The sequence below is a fragment of the Triticum aestivum genome, chromosome 3D, assembly GCF_018294505.1.
Source record: "Triticum aestivum cultivar Chinese Spring chromosome 3D, IWGSC CS RefSeq v2.1, whole genome shotgun sequence".
Lineage (NCBI taxonomy): Eukaryota > Viridiplantae > Streptophyta > Magnoliopsida > Poales > Poaceae > Triticum > Triticum aestivum.
In genome coordinates this window covers 276,378,589-276,394,918 of record NC_057802.1, presented here as the reverse complement: position 1 = coordinate 276,394,918, position 16,330 = coordinate 276,378,589, and the positions used below count along the sequence as shown (strand labels likewise).

At 48.7% G+C, this 16,330-nt stretch overlaps 1 long non-coding RNA gene and 1 pseudogene across 3 annotated transcripts; one reads left to right on the top strand and one right to left on the bottom strand.

Annotated features, from left to right (window-relative positions):
* Positions 1-929: 929 nt before the first annotated feature.
* On the bottom strand, positions 930-2,524 carry LOC123076264 (uncharacterized protein At5g01610-like; annotated as a pseudogene).
* An 8,259-nt stretch (positions 2,525-10,783) lies between these two features.
* On the top strand, positions 10,784-14,981 carry LOC123078399 (uncharacterized). Of its 3 annotated transcripts, XR_006437411.1 has the most exons (6): positions 10,784-10,801; positions 11,498-11,614; positions 11,874-11,966; positions 13,354-13,450; positions 13,846-13,952; positions 14,644-14,981. It is a non-coding gene; the product is annotated as an uncharacterized lncRNA (long non-coding RNA). The 3 variants fall into 3 exon arrangements; XR_006437410.1 differs by lacking the exon at positions 10,784-10,801 and having other exon boundaries at positions 10,808-11,588; XR_006437409.1 differs by lacking the exon at positions 10,784-10,801 and having other exon boundaries at positions 10,808-11,614.
* Positions 14,982-16,330: the final 1,349 nt, after the last annotated feature.

Below are 16,330 nucleotides of genomic sequence, written 5' to 3'. Positions count from 1 at the left end.
GGTTTCCTCTGGCCATCCCATCTTTATCGACATCCACTTTCACAACTTCACCAAGCCAATTTCCCATTGCTCTCATATTCCTTCAACGCCAGCACATTGAAATCATATTACCATGGTCCACTGTTCATAGCATGCTTCCAGTCCCCTTCACTCCCAAAGTGGACAACGAAGATGTTGTCGCCCATGTCTCGGAACCTTGCCTCATGATGGAGCCCCCAAGCCTTATGCATCGTTTTCTCTAGCACCGTCCTGTTGAGGGGTCGCGGAGAGAAAGCTTTCCCAACCGCCGACCACTTCAAGTTCTTGGGCAAGATCTGATCTGGTTCCTCGAAGACGAAACCCTCCGCCTCCTTGTCTAACATCACCATACCTCCCAGTCTCGTAGAGAGGCTTGCAGCGGGATCTGGCGTTTTGCACGTGATCGGGGACTCTGAGGATCCCCCGCTTGCTGCTTTCCCCGGGGTCGCTGTCGCCACCGGGTTCGCCTTTGCCGCCCGTGTCACCGCAGATTTCTCCTTCGCCTTCTCCCCCATGGCAGCGCCGCGTAGGGGAGAGAGGCTACACCAGTCCGCGTCGAGGGAGGCGCAGTTGCCGCCCTAGACACCACCGTAAACCACACCACCCCCGCCGCCAAAACCCTAACCCTAGCGCTGGCAGCAGATCGCCTAGCAATCGCCTGTCAGTCGCCCGTAGCGTTTCAACGCGTGGTGGACCCAAACCCAGGCAGATGTGTGCCTTGAAATAATCATCATACATGACCCGATGACCGTGTCTAATCTCTGTCGGAATCAATCAGATTTCGCCGGTTCACCTAGAATAAATTTCACTTTTTTATTAACAAATCTGTTTTCTCTTATGCACAGGACAGACGAACATCATCACATCACAGTGGTATACAAGCTTTTCACACAGAGTTGCGCTGAATTAATCTAGAACTTGTCTATTGAAACACCGTCCCTGACAACCTCGTAGGCGTCGCGATTCCGGGTCTTGTTCAAGCCTGCGCAGAAATGCACCTTGGAGGCTTCCGTCCTGACGGCGGTCACCTTTATCCAGATGAGGATCTTGGTCTTGATGCCCTCCACCTCCGACAGCTTCCCCTTGTTGAGTTTGCCGGTCACGCAGGTGAAGAACCGGAGCACCAACGAATCCTTGTAGCCAACCTCGCACGCCGATGCGTTGGAAGGTCGTATTCCTTTAGGAGTTGAGGCAATGGTTTCTGCATTTTTCCTGAAACCAAAATGGTTGGTTACTTTCTTGCTCGCATGGCCACACAGACCGAGGGAGATGAAATCATGCGTAGTGTGCCTTTTGAACCAGGATTAGCAAAGCTAGGGAAGGGTACCTTACCTTTTATTTTGTTGACCATCCATTTGGCTCCATCTCCCATGCTGCTTGATATACTCTGAATCAAAATAGCAAATGGTTTATGGAGTCAGCAACTCAGCACACAAGAAAGAAAAAGGAACTCCTTACTAGTTCCCATTACCTGGAGACATAGCAAGCAAAAGCCACCCAACACAGAATCTTATGGAACCAAGATATTTATGCAAGGCTTTATTCACTCGAATGCTGCATGGTCAGGGAGGTGAGGTCGGCATCCATAACAGGACAACAACATTCTACTCCTTCCGTTCCTAAATATAAATTTTTCTAGAGATTTTAATATAAACTATATATGGATGTATATAGACATAGTTTAGAGTGTAGATTCATTCATTTTGCTCCCTATGTAGTTCATATTGGAATCTCTAGAAAAATTTATATTTAGAAACCGAGGGAGTAAATGACAACACAGAACACAAATACACAATAGCTCTGATCTATCTCAAGTCAGACCGTTCTTCATCCTGCAAGTAAAGGCCCTACACATATGGGCTACCAATGCAAGGAGGGTATTTCAGAGGGCAGCTTGAGCTGATTAATCCCATCGGATACAACAGGGGAGGTATTTGACAAAAAACTAGGGGTTCCCGTCCCATTGAACTACCGCATTCAAAAAAATGACTGATAACTACCAATTTTTTTAATTTTGTGACTAAAAACTACCACTTTTGAAAAATGCCCAGTTTAGACGATTTAAACGTGTTTATGACAGGCAGAACCCACCCGTCAAGGCTGACATGGCGGCAAAGTCAACTACGTTTGTTTTGACCGTCAGGTTAACCGTTATGACAGGTGGGGCCCACATCAACCTTCTTCTTCCTCCTCTCACTCTCTTTGGCATTTCAACAAACATCTTATGTGCATGGGAGGAGAGCAGGTGAGCTCCGGCCCACCACGGACGCGAGCATGCTCATCCAGCTGCTCCTGTGTCGATTGGGAGGAGCGGGTGAGGAAGCCAGGTACATTCCGCGTCGGTGGAGCTGAGCACGAGCGCCGGGTCCACGTCGCCGGCCGACTTGGTGGTGCGGGTGGTGCTCTGGAGCAGTGTCGCCAGCCTCGGGCATCTCGACGAGAACGGCTGCGACATCAACACGCGCCACGGCGTCCTCACTGTCCGCGATCGACGCAACGCCCTCATCTTCAAGGTAAAACGGTCCCAAAATCATTTGTACAAGGTTCACATCCACCCTGTTCGTCCGGCTTGTCTTGCCACGCGCCCGGACAGCGTGTCATGGCGCTGGCACGCCTGCTTCGGTCACCTGCACGTCGACGCACTGCAGCGGATGGCGCGGGCAAGTATGGTGCAGGGGCTGCCGGGCATTGAGTCTTCGGGGGAGCTCTGCCAGGCGTGCCTCGCCGGCAAACAACGCCGAGCGCCATTTCCCCAGGCGGCCAAGTTCAGAGCGGAGACTCCTCTCGACTTCGTTCACGCAGACCTGTGCGGGGCAATCACGCCAGCAACACCAGGAGGGCGGCGCTACTTCCTGCTTCTGGTGGACGACCACAGTCGCTATATGTGGCTCACCCTGCTGTCTAGCAAGGATGAGGCAGGCATCGCCATCAAGAGGTTCCAGGCGCGTGCTGAGGTGGAGGCACGATGCAAGCTGGGCACGCTGCGCACTGACCGCGGCGGAGAGTTCACGTCCTCGTCACTGGCCGAGCACTTCGCCGCCACCGGAGTTCAACGTCACCTCACAGCGCTGTACTCGCCGCAGCAGAACGGCATTGTCGAGAGGCGCAATCAGACGGTGGTGGGCATGGTGAGGAGCATGATGAAGGCCAAGGGCATGCCGGACTACTTCTGGGGAGAGGCGGTGACTACGGCCGTCTATCTCCTGAACCGCGCGTTCACTCGCAGCGTGGACGGCGCAACCCCGTACGAGCTCTGGCACGGCAAGAAACCGGAGGTGAGTCACCTGCGAGTTTTTGGGTGTGTGGCTCACGTCAAGAGCGCGCAGCCCAACCTCAAGAAACTGGACGATCGAAGCACGCCCATGGTGCTCATCGGCTATGAGCCTGGCACCAAGGCGTATAGGGTCTACGACCCGACGAGTCGCCGCGTGCATGTGTCCCGCGACGTCGTGTTCGACGAAAACGCGAGCTGGGACTGGAGTGGCGAGGCAACAGGCACGGGCGGCACGTTCATCGTCGACTTCGCCTCATATGGTGACCATGAGGGGGACAGCGCTGCGCTTGTCAGCCCGTCGCCATCGGCGCCGCCCGGAGCTGCTGCGGGGTCGCCCGCTCCTACCACGGCGACACCCACCCACGACAACTCTGCAGCAGATTCACCAGCGACGGGAAGCGCGCCACCTGCCCATCCAGTCTGGCAGGACGTGCAGTACGCGACCCCGCCGCCCTTCGAGCTGGACATGTTCGACGACGACGACAACCCCGACGCCGTGCACCGTTTCCGTCGCATGGATGATGTGCTCGCGCACGACGCGGCCAAGGGCGGAGGGCAGAGCACCTGCTCCTGCTGCCCGAAGGAGAGCCGGCGACGTTCGCAGAGGCCGAGCCCCATGCGGCATGGCGGGCGGCGATGATGGAGGAAATGGCGTGCATCGAGTCTAACCAGACTTGGTCCCTGTGTGATTTGCCAACAGGTCATCAGCCTATTGGATTGAAGTGGGTCTTCAAGGAGAAGCGGAACGCCGCCGGCGAGGTGATCAAGCACAAGGCTCGCCTCGTGGCGAAGGGCTTTGTGCAGCGCGCCGGCATTGACTTCGAGGAAGTGTTTGCGCCGGTGGCTCGGCTCGACTCCGTACGCGTACTTCTCGCCGTAGCGGCACAGGAGCGCTGGGAGGTGCACCACCTTGATGTCAAGTCAGCCTTTCTCAACGGCGAACTTGAGGAGGAGGTATATGTGGTGCAGCCCCTCGGTTTCGAACTCGCCAGTGCAGCGAACAAGGTGCTCCGGCTACACAAAGCACTCTACGGACTGCGTCAAGCGTCGCGGGCCTGGTATGCAAAACTTGGCAGCAGTCTCCATGCCCTCGGCTTTGAGAAGTGTCCGTCCGAGCACGCCGTGTACACTCGCACCGGAGCCGGTGGCCGTCTCCTTGTCGGCGTATACGTGGACGACCTGATCGTCACTGGTGCATCCACAACGGCTGTCGTGGAGTTCAAGCAGGAGATGATGTCTCTCTTCAAGATGAGTGACTTAGGCTTGCTGAGTTACTACCTCGGCATCGAAGTGACTCAGCGGCCGGGGCAAATCTTCATCGCGCAGTCGTCCTACGCCGGCAAGCTACTGGAGAAAGCCGGCATGGAGGATTGCCATCCCGTGGCCACTCCGATGCAGCCACGGCTCAAGCTAAGCCGGAAGGCCGGCGGGGAGCGCGTGGACGGCACGCATTTCAGGAGTGTGGTGGGGAGCCTCCGCTACCTCACCCACACTCGACCGGACATCACCTACGCCGTTGGCTACGTCAGCAGGTTCATGGAGGAGCCGACAAGCGAACACTGGGCCGCCGTGAAGCAGCTGCTGAGATACATCGCCGGCACGCGCCAGCTGGGATGTTGCTACACTCGGCAAGCACGCGGCACGGAACTCGTCGGGTATAGCGACTCAGATCTTGGAGGGGACGTGGATGATCTCAAGAGCACCAGCGGAACCATCTTCTTCCTCGGAGGCAGCCCGGTGTCATGGCAATCTGCCAAGCAAAAGATCGTCGTGCTCTCCTCGTGCGAGGCAGAGTACGTCGCCGCAGCGGGAGCCACGTGCCAGGCAATCTGGCTCAGGCGGCTGCTCGGGCGCGTCGACGGCGCCACCAAGCTCTGCATCGACAACAAGTCAGCGATAGCGCTGAGCAAGAATCCTGTCTTCCATGATAGGAGCAAGCACATTGAGCTGCGATATCACTTCCTTCGACAGTGCGTCGACAACAGCAGCATCGACGTCCAGTACGTGCGAACTGGTGACCAGCTCGCCGACATCCTCACGAAAGCTCTCGGACGGATTCAGTTCCAGGAGATGCGCGATCGTGTTGGAGTCATCAGGTGCCAGCCACCCTAGCTTAGGGGGAGTTTGTTGCACAATAAGCTAGGATAGCTAGCATGCCGTTTTCAGTTTCAGACTCGCGTTAGCTTTCTTCAGTTAAAGTTTCAGTTAGTGTCTTTCGTCAGGTTAGTTAGCTGCTCCCGCGAGACGCGTTCTGTGCGATCCGCGGAGCGATCGTAGGGCGCTGTGGACCGAGTGCTCGATCATGGGATGGCACGATCCAGTCGGGGCGCAGGATCCGCGGCACGTTTACTTCTGTTGAGGAATAAAAGGAAGGAAAACAGAAAAGCAGCTCAGTTTTATCGCTGCGCAAAATCTCTCGTGTGTGTTGGTTTTCAGAGAGTTGAGAGGCGACAAGGGAGGGGGAGCCTCCTCCTTGTTGGACCCACGCTTGCTGGCTTCGATTTGACGTGGACAGGCCAGCCCATGTGCCCGGGCGGGGCGCCCCCAGATTTTCAGAAAACACTCACGGATTTGAAAAAACGTTCCAAATTTTTAAAAATGTTCACAAATTCAAATAAATATTCATGAAATTCAATAAAAAAGTTCATGAATTTCAATTATTCCCAAATTTCAACAAAAGGTGATTGATTTAAAAAATGTTAGCAAAGTTCAAAATTTGTTCCACAACTTTAAGAAAACAATCACGAATTTGGAAAAAATCATGAATTCAGAAAAAGTCATGATTTAAGGAAATGTTCCAAATTTTTAAAAATATTAATAATTTCAAAAGATTTTCACAAACTTTAAATAAGTTTCTGATTTAAACAAATATTCACTAATACAAAAACTATTTGCAAGCTGAAAAATAAAAAGGAAAAAATAAGGGCAATTCCTAAACGGCACTTAAGGCGCCCATTCTTTCAGTGTATGCAAATGGACGCAAACACCCTGTTAGGGCATTTCCCGCTTTTGTGTTTTGGTGATGATGATAACTCACCTTGTGGTCTAATCGTGTGCCAAGTTCTTCAAGTACTCTATGTTGGGTACAAGACGATTAGGCATTCCCTCCAGACGAAAAAGATCGAAGACGGTGTTCTCTACGTGTTTAGAGCATCTCCAGCCGTTCGGCCCCCCAGGGGCTTGAAATAGCGCCGTCTGGGGGTGCGCCGGTGAAAAAGTCAGCGTGGGGGGGGGCTCGGGTTCCCGGCCGCCGATTTCGGCCCACTTTCGGCGTAAATTGGCCCACTTTCGGCGCAAATTGGACCGATTTAAGCCCATATTCGGCGTGCTTCGCCACAAATTCAACAGAAGCTATTTTTATCACATAGTTCATCACACAAATCAATACAAATTAAATAGTTCAATAAATAAAAACTCATATTTCATCACACGTTGAGCTAGGCATTGCCCTTCAGCCTCCATGGGTGCTCCAACAGAACGTGCTGTAGTTGTTGATGCACCTGTGGGTCTCGGATCTCCTGACGCATATTGAGGAAGGTAGTTCAGGTTACCGGTAACTGGTGATCAACTGGGGCAAGAGGACCCTGCCTGTAATATGGTTCAGTGCCAAACACTCGCTTTTCCTGCTCGCTCTCGATGATCATGTTGTGCAAGATGACACAACAAGTCATGACCTCCCACATTTGATTTTTCGACCAGGTCTGAGCGGGGTACCGGACAACAGCAAATCGAGATTGGAGCACACCAAATGCCCGCTCGACATCCTTCCTGCAAGCCTCCTAGCACTTGGCAAAGTAGGAGTTCTTGCCTCCTGGCACATGGTTTGAGATAGTCTTCACAAATGTGGACCATCTCAAATAGATGCCATCTGCTAGGTAGTATCCCTTGTTGTAGTGGCGCCCATTGACCTCGAAGTTCACCGGAGGAGCATGACCTTCAACAAGCTTGGCGAAGACATTCGAGCACTGCAGTACGTTGATGTCATTGTGAGTTCCTAGCATACCAAAGAAGGAGTGCCAAATCCAGAGCTTCTGTGTGGCCTCTGCCTCAAGTACCACACTGCAAGCTCCTTTCACGCCTTTGTACATCCCCTGCCAAGCAAATAGACAATTTTTTCATGCCCAATGCATGCAGTCGATGCTTCCAAGCATCCCAGGAAATTCTCTTGCTGCATTCTGTGCTAGGATCCGAGCAGTGTCTTCGGCATTGGGTGATCACAAGTATTGTGGTTCAAACACTACCACCACTGCCCTGCAAAACTTGTACAAACAGTCAATGGTCGTGGACTCGGCCATGCGTCTATAGTCTTTCGATGAGTCACCGGGAGCTCCGTATGCTAGCATCCTCATAGCTGTCATGCACTTCTGGAGTGAGGTGAATCCAAGTGTGCCGATGCAATCCTTCTTGCACTTGAAGTAGCTATCGAACTCATGGATGGAATTCACAATCCTAAGGAAGAGCTTCCGGCTCATCCGACAACAGCGCCGAAATACTTTCTCGCCGTGGAGTCGAGCGTCGGCGAAGTAGTCGGCATAGAGCAAGCAATAGCCTTCCAGTCGATGCCTCTGCTTTGCCTTCAGCCGGCCCGGCGCCGAGCCACCTCGCCGCGGCTTCGCATTGCTCGCGAACAGGCCGGCCAGAGCGGTAAGGACCATGAGGTGCTCTTCATCCTGGGCGTCGGCATCAGCTTCCTCCTCCAGCAGCGCCGCGAACGCCTCCTCGTCGTCCGAGTCCATTGCCGAGCAGACAAATCGCCGAACACCTGGCAGGAGTGGTAGGCGCGCAGCCGTCGGTATCCCCTCCCACGTGGCCGGAGCACCGGAAAGCTCGCCCAGGAGCGGGTCGAAGGCTGTCGCGGTGAACCCTCTCTTTTCCGGTGGGGGAATAGCCTTTCTAGCGGCGGTGGGTAGGTAGGCGGCGCCGAGATCGGCACGCTAGCGGTAGGGCGTGCACGGGGGGGGGGATCTGGACGTGCAAGATGATTTTTCGCCTGACAGTGGTGACCCAAGCGCGGTTTTTCCTTTCGCCGGAGCCCTCAAGCACCCCCAGTGCGCTGGGTTCGGTCTGGGATCGCCAAGCCAAAATATGGGCTGAGCGGGCGGAGTTCGGCGTCCAGGGGGCGCGACTGGTTTTTTTTGGCACCGGCGCTAAAAAACTTGCCCTGGGGTGCCTGTTGGGTGCGCAAGTGGAGATGCTCTTATTTCTTTGGTCATAGGAAACCCGTACTATTAAGAGGGAATCCACATCGGAAGGTATTGGGTGAATCATTGCGCGTACACATCTCTCTTCACCCACTGCTCCCTTCTGTTAGAGGAGAGAGAGGTCCCCATTTCCTTCCAAACTAGTGGTTTACTTTCCAAGTGGTTGTACCGCTCGTTTGGGCGGTTGTACCACCTGGCCAGCTCAACCGACACAACCACCGCTCCAGGGGTGATACCCTGGGGTTTCTGCTCCCAGGTACATGCCAAACGGTTGTACCGCTGCCCCCGGGCGGTTGTACCGCCTCTGCTCCGGGAAAACCTTGGGGTGCTTCATGGGCGGTTGTACCGGCCAGGAGATACGTCTCCAACGTATCTATAATGTTGGATTGTTCCATGCTATTTAATTATCTGTTTTGGATGTTTTATATGCATTAATATGCTAATTTATATTTTTTTGGACTAACTTATTAACCTAAAGCCTAGTGCCAGTTTCTGTTTTTTCCTTGTTTTTGAGTTTTACAAAAAAGAAATATCAAACGGAGTCCAAACAGAATAAAACTTTCGCGATGATTTTTCTTGAACCAGAAGACACACGTAGGACTTGGAGATGAAGTCAGAAGAGTCACGAGGAGGCCACAAGCCTCCAGGGCGCGCCCCTGGCTTGTGTGCCCCTCGGAGCTCTTCTAAGCCTAATTCTTGGCCTATAAATTCCCAAATACTCCCAAACGACCAGAAGCGTCCACCAAAATACTTTTCCGTCGCCGTAACCTTCTGTTCCAATGAGATCCCATCTTGGGGCCTTTTCCGGCATCTTGTCGGAGGGGATTCGATCATGGAGGGCATCTACATCAACTCTATTGCCCCTCTGATGAAGCGTGAGTAGTTTACCACAGACCTACGGGTCCATAACTAGTAGCTAGATGGCTTCTTCTCTCTCTTTGATTCTCAATATAATGTTCTCCTCAATGTTCTTGGAGATCTATCCGATGTAATCTTCTTTTGCGGTGTGTTTGTCGAGATCGATGAATTGTGGATTTATGATCAGCTTATCTATGAATATTATTTGAATCTTCTCTGAATTCTTATATGCATGATTTGATATCTTTGTATTTCTCTTCGAATTCACTACACCACGGTAGAGCTTACGTGACACATTTTTGTGGGCAAAGGTCCAATGATCTCCACAAAATAACTGCTAGCATAAGTTTTAAGTTTTGTCTTCGGATCATGTGTCGGCAAAGGTACGTCATCGTGGACACACTAAGAGTCGGCAATCTCGTAGCATCAATGTATCTGTCAGTAATTGGTTAATAACATGCTATGTGTCGGCATATATGTGGACCTTGACAGTTTTTCAGTCGGCATAGATGGGTACTTAGCGACTTAAAATGTGTCGGTGTACACAGGGTGTAAGGACACAGACTAAGTGTCGGCGTAGGTAGACACGTGTCAATGGACTGATGGTTGGAAACTTGTGGCGCGCGATTTAGGCGCGAGGGGGAAATTTCCGGGTGTTCGTGCAAAATATCCTCCACCCTCGTGCAAAATATCCCCAACTCCACGACCCTAACCTGTGCCTGCCGCCGCCGCCCTCGTGCTCGATCCACAGTCCTGCCGCCGGCCTCGCGCTCCACCCCCGTCGTCAAGCCGTCGTCTCGAAGCTCGCACTCCCCCGCCCCCGAGCTCCACCCCGACATCCACCCGTCCTTGCACTCCGCCCCCCTCCCCCCGAGCTCCATTCCGAGATCGAGCCGCCGTCCTCTCCAGATCTAACTGCCGTCCTTGCCCCCTCCCCTGACATCCTGCCGTCTTCCTCCCCAATCCCCGTCCCTGCTACTACAGGGGCTCCATCTCCGGGCTCCCGTTGCTGCCACACCTGCTGTTGCCGGGGCTCCATCTCCGGGCTCCCGTTGCAGCCGGATCTGCTACTACTGGACCTGCTGCTGCTAGGGCTCCATCTCAAATCGAGGACATTCACCCCATTCCATTCCCCACTTCCCTGCCGCCGCCGCCCTCGCGCTCCATGCCCCCATCCCTGCCGTCGCTCCACCGCCTACGTCCCAGCCGCCCTGCCGTCGGCGTCACCCTCGTCCTTGCCGCCACCGTCCTCATGCTTCCCTGCCGCTGCCGGGGTCACAGCCATAACTCGACCCCGAGCTCCGTTTGTCCGCCGCCCCCAACCCCATCCCCCTCCTGCCTTCCTCCGAGTTACAACAACGACTGCACCCCCCCCCCCCCCCCCCCCCCCACACACACACACCAATGGTGGGATCCCCGATTTGTTTTCTTTGCTGTTGTTCTTCCAGCCGTGAGTACCACCATGTGTCAGTAGATCGAATTGCTAGTTTGCTGCAACTTGAGAGTTGTACCGTTGGTAGCTGCGGGAGTGGTTTGGACATGTTGTTGATCTGAAGCAAGACCTGATTCCTGCTCACTTAATCTGCCCCTTTTTGTTTGATAATATGGCGTAGTATTACGAAGATTACTAGTTGGATCCGTATACCACTGAGCAGCAAAAAGATTATACATTGCTTTGTTTTATTTTCTAATTCGTTGCTCAGATCGATGGTTAGATGGACATGGTACTTTAGCTCCGGAATTCTAAGCTTGCAAGTTTCTGAATTCTAGGTCTGCACCGGTATCATGAGTTAATCAGATGCGTGTCACCAGCTATAGTGATGATATTGCCATCATTTTCCTGTACAGAGAGCAGTGCCTGCTACAATCAAACTATAGTTGCATTATTCTGTGCCAATCAGTTTACAAAAAAAAAATTGTCCTCTCAAACTAATGTGTTGTCTTATTTTCTCACTTTGGCTGGTACAGTGATACCCATCTAATTGCAGTCGAGGGGATATGTGATAACTTGAAACTGAGCACAGAACGTTCTTTCTTGGTTTGCATTTGGTGTAACCCCCCTTGATTGTTCTTTTTCCTCTGTCTTATAATCCTCTGATTGTCAATCCAGTCATATATTGATGATGTATTGATCATTGTTTATCAGAAGTTTTCTACACATTGCTGCTGGATAGAGCATCTATTGCAACTACAATTGGCGATATCTACACAGATCTATACATAAAAGATAATAGGAAGTAAGCTTCTATAGTGTGACGTAGAGGTATTGGCCATACACCATGAATGATAGAGGTTGTGCAGCTGATATTCATAGTTTAATTACTTTTTCCTCCAAAGAGATACATATTTTTAGCTATAATGTGTTACCTTGCTGACAGTACATCGATATATTCTCCAATCTGGTTCAACTATGCCTATACTCTTTAGTTTTATGTTGATGTTTACACTCTCTTTCTTCTGGTCTGGAGTCTTGTATTTTTTTTTTCTGAGGTGTGTACTTCACTTTTATGTTGTATACACAGGTATTTTCAGATAAATAAAAGCAAGAACATTAGAGAGCATGCTGGGCCCTGAATTTGGAGAATCTAGGCGTATATCTGTACAATATTGTTGAGGTAATTTTGAATTTCTCAAGCTTGGTCTGGGCTTATGGTGCTTAGTTTTTCAGTGGGTTTTGCCGAGCAACTGAAATTTCCAACTACTTCTATTAGCATTATTGCACCTGATCATGGCTGATTCTGCACTATTCCCCTTCCTTGATCTATTCGTGACACATCTAAATTCATTTGTGGATCCTTACTCTGTAGTACGGGGACCCTGAGGTCCTTGGAGCCACACACGTTGCCACATGTTAATTATCTTATCGATTGGCGTTAGTAGGAGGTATCGAATATAGATGGACTATCTTCGTTATTGAATTGGCGTTAGTAGGAGGTATTGAATGTAGATGGGCTATCTTGGTTTTTGAATGCTAGGTTGTCGGGCACTTGGGATGATGATGTATGGCCAGGGGTAGGCAAGCTCCCAAACTTGCACGAGTACCCTGACTTTTTTTTTGAGAGTACCCTCACTGGAACTTCTCAAAACTGTCTACTGTATTAGTCTTGACGCCAATGGTCTTGATCTGCTTGAGTTTATAGTAATCAAACATGTGTATCCGACTATCCGTGCTACTTGATCCTTGCAGAAAAACAGAGAAAAAGAGGGGCTCTTGTAAGAATCTTGTACTAACTTACGGCTGTGATCCTTGCCGAAAATGCGGCAGTAAGGACAAGCCAACAAAGAGGATCTCTGCAATGAAAGGTCATGGAGCACCCATATTTTCAATGATGTAGACTAAGGCGTTGTGTTGGAGCTGTCTTCGTGACTAGCAAGAAGTGGATATTGCAGTTTGTGTTTGTCCTGAAGCATATTTTGTGCTTCCAGGGCAGGCATTTTTGCCTCTGTTTTTCTAGCTGCCATTTAGTTTGCGCCAATAACCTAATATTGCGATGGATAATATCTATGGAGTTGTGCATAATAATTCTGGAGTGCCACTTCTTTTTTGTAGCTAGCATGTAGCCGATTAAATTCCAGCCTAGTTCATAGCAGGTTTGAGTAGATATGTAACTCACTGTAGAAAGGTATTCACGCTAAGATGCCTGTTTAGAATGGAAAAGATGGCTAGTTTGTTGCAGGTTTGAGCAAACTAATTGTAGCCTATTATCCCCATTAGGGCTGTAAGCTGTAGGAAGATGAGGACTTCAATCTTAATAATGGCAATCTGGTTCAAGAATAAGACAGTACTTCAATCTTAATAATGGTGGTACATGGTGGTTTTATGAGATGTTCGTGTTCATTCTCGTGATGGCCTAATATTCCCTGAACATCATTTGTGCATTTGAAAAGTTCATCCATTAAACTTACCAAGGAAATAACTTGCAGTCCCTCAGCCTACTTTCTAATTTGATTTATGGTAAGCCGAGTTATCTATATTATTAAACACAATTTTCCTTTTCACAGGTTGGTTGATACATGTATGCACATTTTTCAGAGCAACGTGCAGTGGAAGAAGCAGCCTGTGAACTGAAATAGTTTGCATTGGAAACAAGTGCTATGAGTATGTTATCATTTGATTACACATAATCTGTACAACCCCTGAAGTATTTTCCATAGTTCTCTTTGGAATCCTTTTCTTTTTTGATGAAACACAAGTGCCCCAAAACTGATTTTCCTGTCATTTAGCTATATTGATCAGATGATATTGAACTAGAAACACCAGTACATAGACTAAGTATCACACATTAGAGTAAACCAAATGGCAAGCAAGGAAAATGTGTCACACATGACACTTCAGTGTATCTGAAATTGTAAAACTTATTTGTGAGCCATGTTTGGCTGGAGCTTCATGTGTAGACATTTTTTGGACTTCCTTTTTTGCAATAAAGATTGTGTGCTATGATTTCATTATAGTTCTATTATACTTAACCTCTATAATGTTTCATTTGAATGTAGAATACAAGGATTTCATCAATTGCCTATTAGAAGACCTATTAAAAAGTAACGATTATTTTTGTAAATCAAGGATGAAAAGAAGACAACTGATGTGCAAGGACGTGCAGGTACTACAACATATTGCATACAATAAGCTTTTTTGTTTTTGTCTCGGAAATATACATACATCATTTGAGTGTCCACTAGAGCGCCAAATTTTTGCCTGGACTTATAGCATCACTAGATAATGTTTCGTGTCTTCTATATAAAACTGAAATCCACATACTGCAGTTTTAAAATTGAAAATATAAAAATCACATGATGTTATCTGATGCCCACATACATTCCTTAGGAATTAGCATAGATCAATATGTATACAAAACTAAAGATCACATGGCATATACAAAACTTCACCATACTGCAGTTCTTTTTGTCTGAAGCTGTACATTTTGGTTCTACTTCATCAGATAACATGCAGCCATAATTATTTTTTAAATTATTTTCAAACTATGAAATGTGCAAAATTGTTGGGGTACACCCATGCATTTTCTCATATCTACACGTGAGTAACACATCACATGTTTGCAGTCACATTCAGTTTGAACGTATGAGAATTTGACCCAAAGCCTCAGGATACCTATGAAAATTTTCTCGATATTGGTAATATTTCCTATGAATCCACTTTGGCGTAAAACATTTGAAAAATGTCTATGTCTTAATTAGGTGTTAGTACGAAATGATATTTGCACTTTTGTCAGATATTAAGTGAGCATAGTTTCATTATTCGCTTATCATTAAGATCGTGTGGAATATTTTCAGGTACTCAACCACCTAGTGCGCATGGATGTGATGACTTCGTAGTCTTATGTAGCATTTGGCCGTTTGTAGTATTTCGGACTAGCCAACTTGTAATCATGAATCTTATGTGCGTTCTACCATTTGGTGCTTCAAGTGTTCTGGAGTAGAAATCTTGTGGTCATGGATGTGACTTTTAAGTTTTTTGGACCATTTCGTGTTTCAACTCTTTTAGAATAACAAATAGTGGTCCTTTTATGTGACTTGTGTTTCTGGATGGTGGTCAAGATGGCCAAACTTTGCTTTGTCAATGTTGTCTTGTTTTTGAACTTGTGATCAATATATATGTATGTTTGTGAACATATTATCAATGTTTGTGAACATTTGAGCATTGTGTAATATTTGAACATGAGCAATATCCAATTGTTGTTTTGGCTGTACACCATCTTACTAGCAATTTATGTGTTGGGAAAAACATTCCAACTGAGAAAGTGTCGCCAAAGGTACACCCCATAGCCATGCAGAGTAAGTGTCGGCAATGGTGAAGACCTTTCTAGACAATTTAAGTGTCGGCAATGGTGAAGACCTTGCTAGACAGGTTAAGTGTCGGCATAGGTAGGGTGTACATTGGCTAATCATGTGTCGGCATAGGTAGGGTGTGCACGGACAGTCCATCTGTCGGCGTATGTAGGGTGTACATTGACAGATTTTCTGTCAGCATAGGTAGGGTGTATGCTGACTAAAAAAGTGTCGGCAAGTGAACTTCTGTCGGCAATACCTTTGCCCACAGCAAGTCCTCCGACTCTTTTATCTTTTGTCAGCATATGTGTTAGCTACAAGTTATGTGTCGGCAAAGGTACCATATGCCAACAGATAGATGTGTTGCCAAAACTTGACCGTGGTGTAGTGATTATCGGTTTGGTTTGGCCAACTAGATTGGTTTTTCTTGCAATGGGAGAGGTGCTTAGTTTTGGGTTCAATCCTGCGGTGTCCTCACCCAGTGACAAAGTAGGGGTAGCGAGGCATGTATTTGTATCGTTGCCATCAAGGGTAAAAAGATGGGGTTTTCATCATATTGCTTGAGTTTATCCCTCTACATCATGTCATCTTATTTAAGGCGTTACTCCATTCTTATGAACTTAATACTCTAGATGCATGCTGGATAGCGGTCGATGTATGGAGTAATAGTAGTAGATGCAGGCAGGAGTCGGTCTACTAGACACGGACGTGATGCCTATATTCATAATCATTGCCTTGGATATCGTCATAACTTTGCGCTTTTCTATCAATTGCTCGACAGTAATTTGTTCACCCACAATATTATTTGCCTTCAAGAGAGAAGCCTCTAGTGAAACCTATGGCCCCCAGGTCTATTTTCCATCATATATTTTCATATCTATATACCAAAAATACCTTGCTGCAATTTATTTTATTTTATTTTATTTTACGTTTTAGTAATCTTTGATATCTCAAGGTTCAGTGACGCTAGGGTTGTAGAGATATTAGTATGCGGAAACCCAAAAGTTGTTCGGAGTCCCGGATGAGATCCCGGACGTCACGAGGAGTTCCGGAATGGTCCGGAGGTGAAGAATTATATATAGGAAGTCCAGTTTCGGTCACCGGGAAAGTTTCGAGGGTTATCGGTATTGTACCGGGACCACCGGAAGGGTCCCGGGGGTCCACTGGGTGGGGCCACCTGTCCTGGAGGGCC